This window comes from Gossypium hirsutum, chromosome D07 (genome assembly GCF_007990345.1).
Source record: "Gossypium hirsutum isolate 1008001.06 chromosome D07, Gossypium_hirsutum_v2.1, whole genome shotgun sequence".
Classification (NCBI taxonomy): Eukaryota; Viridiplantae; Streptophyta; class Magnoliopsida; order Malvales; family Malvaceae; genus Gossypium; species Gossypium hirsutum.
This window is the reverse complement of record NC_053443.1, coordinates 53,600,263-53,613,012: the sequence shown is the minus strand read 5'-3', so window position 1 is coordinate 53,613,012 and position 12,750 is coordinate 53,600,263. Positions and strand designations below refer to the sequence as shown.

General features: G+C 29.6%; 1 long non-coding RNA gene across 1 annotated transcript; it reads left to right on the top strand.

Annotated features, from left to right (window-relative positions):
* The first annotated feature begins 6,539 nt into the window (after positions 1 to 6,539).
* Positions 6,540 to 7,909, top strand: LOC107955014 (uncharacterized). Its single transcript, XR_001699790.2, has 2 exons — positions 6,540 to 7,424; positions 7,521 to 7,909. It is a non-coding gene; the product is annotated as an uncharacterized lncRNA (long non-coding RNA).
* Positions 7,910 to 12,750: the final 4,841 nt, after the last annotated feature.

Genomic DNA, 12,750 nt, shown 5'->3' with positions numbered 1-12,750 from the left:
TCAGACATTAAAACTTACTTAAATTCAAAATTGTTGATTATTTTAGATTAAGGATTAGCTCAATTGACACGAGTATTATTATCAATACATGGAGACATAGATTTATGTGTGTTGAATCGAATTATCCTTTTATTTATGAGTTGACAAAGGGTTTTGGATAGTTTTAAATATTATGTCAAAGAACAGATATGATTTGAACTTATAACAATATTGTTGAAATAAATTTTGTTTATTATTTTAATGTTTCATTTAAATATGGTTGAACTAAACAAATGAGGTGTCATTTCAACTTTAAATGTAACTGGCATTAGTCGAGTTAAATTTTTGGGGAAAATAAAGCTTAATATACCCTTAAATATTTGAGTTTAATTTTTTTTAATGCAAAATTTGTGTTTTGTTAAGGGTAAGATATTTAGTTGACCACTCAAAATTAAATTCTTACAATTTCGTCACTCTATTTTTAGGATGTTTTTATTTTAATCATTTAACCATTAAATCTTTAACAACGGTTAAATTGTACATGTCATATCATGTTCGCACTTTTATTTTGGTCACTCAAAAAATATATTTTTTTAATATTGATCGGGGTAAAAAAACATTAAGGATTTCAGTGAAAAAAGGTACAAACTAAAATAATGCTTTAAAATTTGTCAAATTCTACTTGTTTACCTCATTGCCAGAAGTTCTAATTTTTTTTCAATATTGAAATTTTAAATTTCAAAACATCGAAATCGGCTAAATAAGTTATTGAAAATATTGTATCTATTGACAATGCAAAACAATTTGTTACTATAATATTATAATTAATTAAATCAATTAATTTAGTATCCTTTTAAATCTTAAAATCTTATTTTATGTTTCTAAATTAAAATCAACTCAAATAAATCATCTTTAATGATTGTACATGAAACTCAAATTTCTTTTAATTATATGGTCTCGAGTTTTTCATATTAAGCAAAAAGTAAAGAAAAGTTCTTACAATTAATTTAATTAATTAATTAATATTTCATGCCAAGCAAAACCCATAATTTTTCATCACTTTTGTTACCCAAACGAAGAACAAGCACTTAATTTAATTAATTGCAATGATTTTTCTTTGCTTTTGGTGAAAAATTCGAGATTATATAATCAAAAGAAATTTATGTTTCATAGACAATTATTAAATATGAGTTATCGAGTTGATTTAATTAAGAATAATATGGAAATATAAAATAAAATTTTAAAATTTAGGAGGAGATTAATTTAATTGATTTCAATATTACAGTAACAAATTGGTTAACTTGAGTTCTATTTTTTGAAATTTAAAATTCCAATTTTGAAAAAATTAGAACTTTCATAAATGTGATAAACAAGTACAATTTGACAATGTTTTAATGCATTATTTTAGTTTCTATCATTTTTTTACTTTAATCCTTAATTTTTTTACCTCGATCAATACTTAAAAGAAAATATGTTTTTTTTTGTGACCAAAATGGAAGTGTGAACATGATATGGCGTGTATAGTTAACTGGCGTTAGAGATTCAACGATTGGGTGACTAAAATGAAAGCACCTTAAAAGTTGAGTGACGAAATTGTAACAATTTTATTTTGGATGATCAAAATGAAAGTGCCCTAAAATTTAGGTGACCAACTAGGTAATTTATTTATTTTAATGTAAGTATTCATATTTAGCAAGAGAAACTTATGGTGTTAACTTTTTTTATATTTAATTAGAGTTTTATAGTTAATTTAATAAAAATTCATAATTAACAATTAATTTAATTTAATTTTAAAATTTGAAAAATATAATTTTCGTTCTAATAAATTAAACACAAATTTTAAACAAATTCACAATAAAAATTTAAATTTATTCTATTAATAAAAATTCAAACCCAATATTATTAATAATAAATTTTTATCAAATTAACCGTAAATATGGAATTAAATACTAGAAAATTAACATTGTTATCTTTAAATACTAAAATATATAACTTTTTGTTAAATATAAATACTACATAATTTTGATTGGATTTAAATATATTTTAAAAACAATATAATTTATTTAATAAACTAACGGTTTGTTCAACCTACAATGATTGGTCTAAATTTTAAGAGATTTATGTGGCCTATTCTGCTGTTTATTTAAAGACTTAATGAATATTTTAGAAAATATTAAATAATTTAATGTTTTAGTACATAATTTCAGTATAAATCCGACGCAGTTCAACGAGAATCTGATGGACACACTGTAAAGCCATCTCTCTTGCTTTTTATTCCTGGAGCACTCTGCTCTTTCTTCTGTTGGAAATTTTAAAAAATGGAATATTCGCTTCGTTGTAAAGTTATCTGTAAATGGTGGGGAGTTAGTGAGGTTGAGGAGTGCTCTTAAAGTTGAGTCAACATTCGACTCAGACAAAGATTTGAAACATGTTCGGATTTAGAATATTGCACCGACGATTAAAAGGTCTTGTCTGAATATTTTCAGCGACCTGGGCTTGGCCCAATAATATTCTTTTATTAAAACATCTAATTCGACTTTTGGTGTAATTTCAGTCTTTCATTTCTAGACCCAACTTCAACAACTTTTATGTTTGAATTCGTAACTGTCTCTCGTTGAGGATGTAGTGTGTTTTATCATTATATCTAACACTTATTTATAATATTAAAATGATTTGGAGAATTGATACAAGCTTTCATTAAGAGATGTTGATTGGTTGTGTTTCTTTAGATTGATGGTGTGGTGTATTGGGAAGAATCGAAACCTTCTCATTTTTCAAGGAAGTCAGTGGAGCGTTGATGAGATAATTAAAAATTTCTACAGTTGGGCCATACAGTGTAATTATTCACAAAAGTCTTTGTGTTTTGCAAGACCGAGTATAAGGATATCAGATAATGAGGAAGGTAATTGGGTTTGTCTGTATAGGGATGGCACTATGAAGTTAGACCCTAGGTTGGCTTCTACAGGAGGAGCATTGAGAGATCGATATGGGGGTTGGATAATTGGGTACAACAAGAATTTGGGTCGATGTTTTGTATTAAATGTGGAATTATGGGGTATCTTAGATGGCTTGAAGATAGCAAAAGATTGAAATTATGATAGAGTGTCTATCAAAACAGACAACAAGGATGCTATTGAGGCTATTCATGAATCATTCTCAAAGGCATCTCCCTCAGCACTTATTCGACATATTCAACACAACTTGATGGATATTGGTAAATGGAAGCTTGAATATATTTCTCAAGAAATGAACCTGAAAGCTCATTTTATTGTAAGTGAGCTTTTGATAGAAATGAGGATCTTCAATTGGTTGATGAGATTCCTTTAGATTTGAGTAGACCTTTGTAATTAATTTATTTTTTTCACCAAAAAAATATTAAAATAATTTTAATCATTAAAAAGTAATTTTGAAAGAACTTACTAGAAAACTTCAAATTTATTAATCCTTCGCCAAAATTTTGTATTTTTATTTGCAGTGTTTTCTTTTTCCAACTAGGAGGTCCATAGCATTTCCATCTAGTTTTTGGAAAAAATTTACAAGAAAGATCTTAATATTTAGGAGGTGTTTGGTTCACTAAATCTTAGGTTACATTTCATAATAGGATTATAATAATATAAGGCTACGAGTAGAATGTGAAATTATCTTATTTTGTTCATTTGACTAGGATGTAAAACTGAAGTGTTTGATAGACAAAAGTTAAGATTATCTAAAAATAAAATTTACTATTGTCCTTATTATAAAATATAGACCAATTAACCAAATAATTAAGTCAACTACTAAGTAGACGCTAAAAAGCAAGTTAGTCCATCAAATTGATATAATTTTAATAGTTGGGAAAAAACCTAAAATCCTGGAGAGAAAAAAAAGAACTTGAGTGAAAGCTATGACTTTAGTGAAATTTTCTATCGAAACAATAATTTAAATTACAAACAACAAAGCAAATAAGCTTCGGAATTTAATCTATAAAAATAATATTAAATTAATCAGATAAGTATTAGCAATTACTCTTGATAAAAGAATTTAAATTCATAGCAAAAAGAAATTTAAGAAAGTTAATTGAACTTACAAACAATACAACACAAAGAAAGATGGCAATGGTGACCATTGTACAAGGTCTCCTATTGCTACCTATCTCTCTATATACTCTTAATTAATTAAATAATGATTCATAGCAATAGAGAGAACCTTTCTTAAAAAAAGAAAAAAAGAAAAAGAGAAAATTCATAACAATCAAAAAACACAATAATTCAACAAACATGAAACCTACAACATAAATTGAAAAAATCTATAACAATCAACAAACACGAAGCCTACAATAGGTATTGAAAATAATAAAAAAATCTCTCAATGCAATACATCACAAAGTAATATGAAGACAAAATTAGAAATTGAAAATATTAAACTTACCTAATTGGAGACGAGGGTGAATGCCTTAGAGGATGTGAAATTAAAATTGGGAGTAGAATGTTAGGGATTTTGGTTTTCAAACTTGCGAGAGAAAAATAGAAGAAAAAAATAGATATGTTGATTTTTGTCTTAAAGTATCATAAAAGGATTATATTGATAAATATAATAAAAATAGAGGGTAATTTTGTTTTAAAATTCAGACTCCACCTATAATCTTAGATTACCTAAGAAAGAGGCTGTAATGAGATTACACCCTATATTACGAGATGACCATAATGTGAGATTACGAGATGAGCTAAATGTAAAAATCCAAACATCGTAACTTATTCCAAAATGTAAGGGATTTTCGAGATATTTTTTATACAGTAAATGTTAACCCAGTTACAAGTTGAACTTATTTGATTCTTTTTTATAGTATAGGGACTAAATTGATTTATTTAATAATAGGAGGACTAATTTGGTCTAGCCCCTATAATACAGGGACCTCCCAATTGTTTTAACCATTGGTAGTGCATAGAATACTAAACGAGAAGTTGAAACAACCAAGTATAACTGGTAAACTAAAACACAACAAAAAAGAAGAGAGGCTAAAACCCTTAAAGCTCCAAATCACCATGAAACCAGCCTTATTTGCGAACAACATCTCAAATCCGAAGCAAAAGCAACCCTAGTCCAGATTCCATGCCCTTCTTTTTCACTTTCAACGCTTGGAAGTCACCTTGTTGCATCTTGATTCCAAGATGCATGAAGCAGAATCTGAGGCTTGGATGTCACTTAAGGTTCTATCGTTTCTTCGTATGTCACCCAAATTCTATTGTTCAGTTTGAAACAAAAGCCAATAAAGTTGTTAGGGTCTTTGGATTGTTGTTGTGTTGTCCAAAGACGTTAACCAAATTCCTTAAACCATAACACTAGACAACCGAGTGACTTCTATTGGTTCCTGCACAATCTTTATTGTTTTCATCTCTACAAAATTAATGTAAATAAATTAGTTATATTATAAATTAATTAAATAATAATTTTATTTTTAGTTCTAAAATAAATAATTTGTATATTGTAAGTGCTAAGTAATTTTGTTAGTTTGGTAGAGTCGGTTTTTTTTCTAAAACAATCTTATTTTAACTCTTTTTTAAGATAATGCTTAAAATTACTAATTATCCTTCTCCAACCCATAAATAGGAGGATAATGGCTTTAGCGCACTCAAACTTACATCCTCTTACATTGACAATAATGTCCATGCTAATCGAACTAATACTCAATCGGCTATCTAAAGTAATTTTGTATATATTGTTTTAATTAATATTATTAATAAAATAATATTAATTAATTTTTAGTTTAAATATTATATTAATAATATTTTATCTTATTTAATTGAAAAGAAACATAAAAGTAGGCCACTATATGCACGACTAAACTATAGGCTTTATACTACTAATATCCATAATAATAAAAATATTGATAATGATTTATAAAATATTAAATGAGTAAACATGTTGAATTATGTATTTAAGATAAGTCATTTAATCACTTATAGCTTTTGATAAAAATTAATTACTATATTATATTAAAATAATATTAAAAATAAAATTATAAATTTTAACCATTCAATACATTCTAATACATAATAAATTTTTTTATATTTAATGTCAAAATATTATGATTTAATTAATTTTAATAAATTATTGATAAAAAAACATAATTAAGTTTTTAAAAAAGTTAAATAAAAGATATGTAAAAAATTAAATATAAATTTAAAAACTCAAGTCCTTAAAAACAATTAAATAAAATTATATTAAAACAAATTAAAACATTCAACGCTTAAAGCAATAAAAAAATTTAATTCAGAAATAAAAAAAAGTAAAAATATTACAAAAACATTATAATATCTCAACTTAATATTCTTCTTCCTCTGTGATGTACCATTCTCCTTATCATCTTCAATCAACAAATATTCTTTCCTTGTCAACCTTTTTTTTTTTTTTTTGAGATAAAATGACTGGGTATTTTATTAAAAATAGAATAAAACAAACTGGAGGCCCAGATCATTGGGCCTAGACTAAATACATCAAAATTGGAAAGCAAAAACCGACCTCACTAATTAATAGTGAAAAACCTCCTAACCAGCAAGTTACTTACTAACCAAATGGAAAGACAAAAAGCAATAAATGAAAAGAAAAGGAAATAAAAAAATATCCACACCAGTCAATTCAAAAACGGCTGGATACCATTATATCTGTCGATTAGTCATTCTAAAAAACCATTCGTTCTGACGATAGCAGTTCCCAAGAGATAAGACTTTATTTTGCTATCTTCTTTGAGAGCATTTCCTTCATCCGCTCCTTCAATTTGGATTTCTTGGCCAGCTTCTCTCCGAAGCGAAGACATGACGATTCAACTCTTCCCCATCAAGTAAACGGTTTCTCCTCTATCAAGAGCGTCTTTTGCTAGTCTATGTGTATGCGAGTTCTCTGATCTGTGAATATGTTGAAAGATAAGTTCTTGAAAACAAGGTTTCTTATTCTGAATGTCTTTGAAAATAGCTCCAATCACTGATTTATCTGTTAAAGCCATTTGACATTTTTTTATTATTGTTTTGGAGTCCTCTATGAGTTTGACTGATTGAGTTCTTAGTGAGATCCCTAACCTTGTACCCTTTAAACATGCATATGCCTCTGCTGCAAATGGTGAGGGAACATTGTTGTGAATAACCTTCTTTAGTACCAGTAGATCTCCCCTTAGATCTCATCCCCCCAGGCCTGTCGCTGATTTGAAGTTTCTACTGTCGAACGCTGCGTCAAAGTGGATCGTTGTTTTTGGTATGTCCTCCTGGATTCTGTAGCTTCTGTTCATTTTATCATGAATCTTCATTACTTTTATTCCTTCATAGTTTGCCATGAGCCTTTGAATATTTTGTGCTAAAACCTTTCCTGTTATATTTTTCCCCTCATGTATGAATTGATTTCTGGAAAACCATATCAACCATAGAGCATAACAGAAGAGTCGGCATTGAGCGCCGTTACTTCTCTTGAAAACCCAGGTTAGCCACTCTCATAGACTTTGATTCATATTATTCATAACCCAGGATAAATTTAAAAATTGCCAAACTTCTGTTGTTATTGGGCATTCTCGGAAGACATGAAGACTTTCCTCTGCCCAGGAGCAACCACAGAGACATCTATCATTTGAAGTGACTTTCCTGTACTTGAGATTAGCAAGATTAGGGATATAATCCCAGGAAATTGGCCAAATAGTGATTGCAATTTTTTAGGGTAGTTGTAGGCTCCATAATTTCCTGTAAAATTATTTAGTTTTGGTTTGTAATAAATAATATTAGGATTCAAAATAGCTTATTGTAATAGTTTATAAGCACTGCGCATTGAAAATGCACCGGATAATACTACTTTCCAAACTTGAGTATCCTCGTGCTTAGTCTCTGCAAGAGGGATCTGTAGAATTTTTTGAGCAATTTCTGCTTGAAAGGTACTATTAATCAAATCCGACCTCCATTTCTTGTTTGTATTATCAACAAGATCCGAGACGAACTATAATTCCCCATTGTTTGATTCGTTTTGTCCATCAATTGTATCGATCCCCTATATCCAGCTGTCTTCCCAGATAGAAATGTTGTCTCCCTTGCCCACTCTCCAACACATCCCTTTCTGGAGAAGTCCCTTTGCTACCCAGATACTCTTCCAGGTAAGTGAAGGTAAATTTCCCAACTCTACCTTTAGGAAACTTGATTGCAGATAGTATTTTGCTTTTAAAACTCTGGCTAATAAAGAATTTGGATAATTGATAAGACGCCAACCTTGGTTAGCTAATAACGCAATATTAAATTGACTAAGGTTTCGAAAACATAAACCATCATTTTCTTTTAAAGAAAAAAGATTTTCCACGTGCACCAATGAATTCCCATTTTTCCACGTCTCTTCTACCACTAGAATCTCGCAACGATACTTTCCAATTCGTCACATAGAACTTTAGGTAATAAAAAATAAGCCAGTGTATAAGTTGGTATAGCCTGAAGAATAGCCTTTATAAATACTTCTTTTCCACCCTGCAATAAGTACCTATTATTTCAATTATCAATATGTTTTTTGAATCGGTCCTTCAAGTTTTGAAAAGATTCATTTTTTCTCTGACCCACCATATTAGGTAACCCTAAGTAACGCTCTGGTTCGATCGAGATATGTACCCCCAATAGATTGAAAACTAGTCTCCTATCCTCCTCCAACGTGTTCTTGCTAAAAAATATTGTTGATTTGTCAAAGTTAACACATTGTCCCGAGCAAGATTTATACTCGCGTAGAATGTCTTTGAAGAGATTAGCACCCTTGCTTGTTGCCTCCCCGAATAATATGCAATCATCAGGAAATAAAAGATGAGTTACCTATGGGCCATTTCTATTAACCCTAACACCTTTTAAGAAGCCTACATTGGTTGCTAGTCTCAAAAAGCTTGATAGACCCTCACCACATAAAAGAAATAAGAACGGGCTTAGTGTATCACCTTGTCTAAGTCCTCTAGCTGGTAGAAATTTATCCCCGTTATGCCTATTGATGACTACTGAATAAGAAACAGTGGTAACACATTTCATAATGGCATTTAACTAGCTTTGATCAAACCCTATTCGTATCATTATCTACTTTATAAAATTCCATTCAACCCTATCGTATGCTTTACTCGTATCGAGTTTAATGGCCATATACCCTTTTTTCCCCAATCTCTTATGTTTTAACTTATGCAATATTTCATAGGCTAACAACACATTATCTGATATTAATCGACCTGGTGCAAAGGCACTTTACGCCTCATCAATGCATTTTCCAATAACTCCTCGAAATCGATTTGCTATTGCCTTTGCTAGAATTTTATAAGTACATTGCATAGGCTAATCGGTCGAAACTGCATCATATTAGAAGGGTAGTAACTTTTGGGATAAGTACTATATTGGTAGAGTTAATTGGACTAACCTCTATATCTCCGTTTAGAATTTGTAAGCAAAAGGAGGCAACTTCTTCTCCAACAATCTGCCAGCATTCCTAATAAAATAGAGCTAGAAATCCATCTTCTCCTGGTGCCTTCATGGGTCCCATGTCGAAAACTACTTCTGCAGTTTCATCTTTAATGTATGTTGCTGTAAGTTTTTGGTTGTCTTCCGCATAGACACAATGCTCGATCCCTGATAGTATATATTCATAATTCTTCTTTCCTCCTGCCGAAAACAAGCTTTGAAAATAAGACCGCGCAACACCTTCTATTTTTTACAATGTAACACCCTTTACCCTTATCCAACACCGAAATAGGGCACGAGGCATTACCAGTATACATACACTTGTAAACGTATTTAACCGAGTTATAAAATTTCATCTAAATTAAAACTTTCAAAATTATTAACATGTTTTTATGACTCTTCACAATATATCCTCTAAATATTATAATCTTAATAAATAGGGCCTACGAGACCCGATACATACTCATGCAATTCAATGTTTCATTTCCATTTCATTCAATTCGCAATTTCTCATGCTCACAATTTAAATTATATCACTAGCAATTTTCATTTAATTCACATACAATTCAATCTTATTAAGTTTAAAACTAATATGTATTTACCATTTAACTCAACGTTTATCGATTATACCATTCATTAACACATTTATGAAATTCTCAATTTTGCAATGAAAATATCACGTTAGTTTAAATAACAATATCATCCTACTATAAATACACTACCACTTATCCATTTATTTTAATTCTTTTGGGCCCATTTGTCATTTACCATCTTTAATCAAATTAGGGAACGGTTACGGAAAATTGAGTACTTCACTTTCACTTTGCCATAGTATAACTATGGTCTTACGTATGATCACTTATCACTTGTCCCTGATCAGATAAGTGTAGCTAAGCTACCACTTATCACTTGCCACTTGCCACTTGCCACTGATCAGATAAGTGTAGCTAAAGCTACCACTTATCACTTATCATTGATCAGAAGTACTCAAATCCGACGTTCCGTTCAATTTGATCATTTATTTGGTTTTCGTATTTTTATTTTATTTTCAATCCATCAACAAATATATATCATCATACACTATATAATTCATGAAATTAACATTTAATTGTTAAATTTCAGCCATATGAACTTACTATTTTAATGCATAACTTATAAATTTAATGTGGCATAATCTAGCCACTATTTGGCCAAAGCCTAAGCATGTACACCAAGTATGTTAGCCAAATACACATATAGCATAAGCATTATAAATATGGATGAGCACAACATTTATTCATGTATCACGCTTACCAATGTGTGTTAATTCATAACCCATTAATGACATTATTTCATGCCCAATCATATACCGAATATACTATACACACATACTATGAAACTTTATTTTCACACATGAGCTTAAACCATGACCAATAATGCACAAATATAAACATCATTTTTATTTCATCGTTTATCAATTATAATCAAGCTTATGACCAATTATACACAAATCATTCATATATTTCCCAATTTTCCTCCTCCTCCTCTCCATTCCACATCCTTAATGTGTATAACACACTTAAACAACATTAGCTCTAATTTTACTATTCACTCACATGTATATTTAAAGCTATTTATCCGAGTCAGAGTCACTAAATTATTTTTATCTAGAGCTACAGAGCTTCAAATTAAGATCCGTTAATTTTACCTGAAACTAAACTCACATATATTCTTACCATAAAATTTTCAGAATTTTTGGTTCAGCCAAATAGTACAGTTTATTCTTTAAAGTTCCCCTATTTTGTTGTCTGACAGTTCTGACCACTCTTCACTAAAAATGAATTATCTAATTGTACAGAATTCAGATGATGTTTTTGTTTATTTAATTTGAAAATAGACTCATTAAGGATTCTAATAATATAAATTATAACTCATAATTATTTTTCTTCAATTTTTGATGATTTTCCAAAGTTAGAACAGGGGAACCCGAAATCATTCTAACATGGTCTTACAAAATTTATTATATCTCATAATTTTCAATTCCATTACTTACGCAATTTCTTTTATGAGAAACTAGACTCAATAAGATTTAATTTCATATTTTATTCACCCTATAATTCAAATCCCATAATTTTTGGTGATTTTTCAAAGTTAAACCACTGTTGCTGTCCAAAACTGTTTTAGTGCAAAATGTTGATTTCCATTTTGCCCCAAATTTCACAGTTCATACAATTCAGTCATTGCTCAATTAACCCTTCAATTAAGCTAAATTTTCTCAATTAGTACTTTACCTAGACATTATAAATTATTTCACAACTATTGAAATTTAGAATTTCCACATAAAACCCTAACTTCAAACTCTTTTACTATTAGGTCCCAAACATCCACTTTCTATTCAATTCTTTCAATAAAATCAGCATATGAACAATTTAAAGCTCTAATTCCATGCTAAATCATCATATACTTCCAGCATGTATTCATAGCAACTTTCAATTTTTTTCATAGAATCAAAAACTAATGAATACAACAAGTGGGACTAGTTGTAAAAGTCACAAAAACACAAAAATTTCAAGAAATAATCAAGAATTGAACTTACTTGTAGTAAAAATATGAAGAAACAGCTTAAGGAAACCCTTCTATGGTGTTTTAGCTGATGAGAATGCAGAAAAATAAAGAGAAATCTAGATAATTCCACTTTGGTCCTAACTTTATTAAGTAAATTTTGCAATATTTCAATTTTGCCCTTAATTCTCCTTACTTTGTTGCTGATTTCATGCCTTTGCCGTCCAGCCCAAATAGACCTTGGGTCTATTTGCCTTTTAAGCCCTCTTCCTTTTATCTTTTAAGCTATTTAATCATTTTCCATAATTTTGCATTTGTTACAATTTAGTTCTTTTTGTTCAATTAATTATCGGAACTTTAAAATTTCTTAACGAAACTTTAATACTAACTTTTTAACACTCCATAAATATTTATAAATATTTATGGCTCGGTTTAAAATCCCCGAGGTCTCAATACCTCATTTTCGATTCTAATTATTTTAATATTTATTTCTAGTGCACTATTTACTATTTCAAAAATTTTCCTAACTTCAAATTTAACTTATACTCACTAAATTAATAATATTTTCTACCCATTTGTCGAATTTAGTGATCTCGAATTTCCGTTCTGACACCTCTAAAAATTCAGGCCATTACGTTTTTCCTTGTCGGATTCGTGGTCCCAAAACCACTGTTCCGACTAGACCCAAAATTGGGCTGTTACATACAGGGTCACCATCTCTCTTCTGTCTTCGTTTTCTAGCTTGTGAATGATATTCTTCCTCCGCCTCTGTGATGCTTGACTGTGAAAAAATGTTGTATTTTTATCC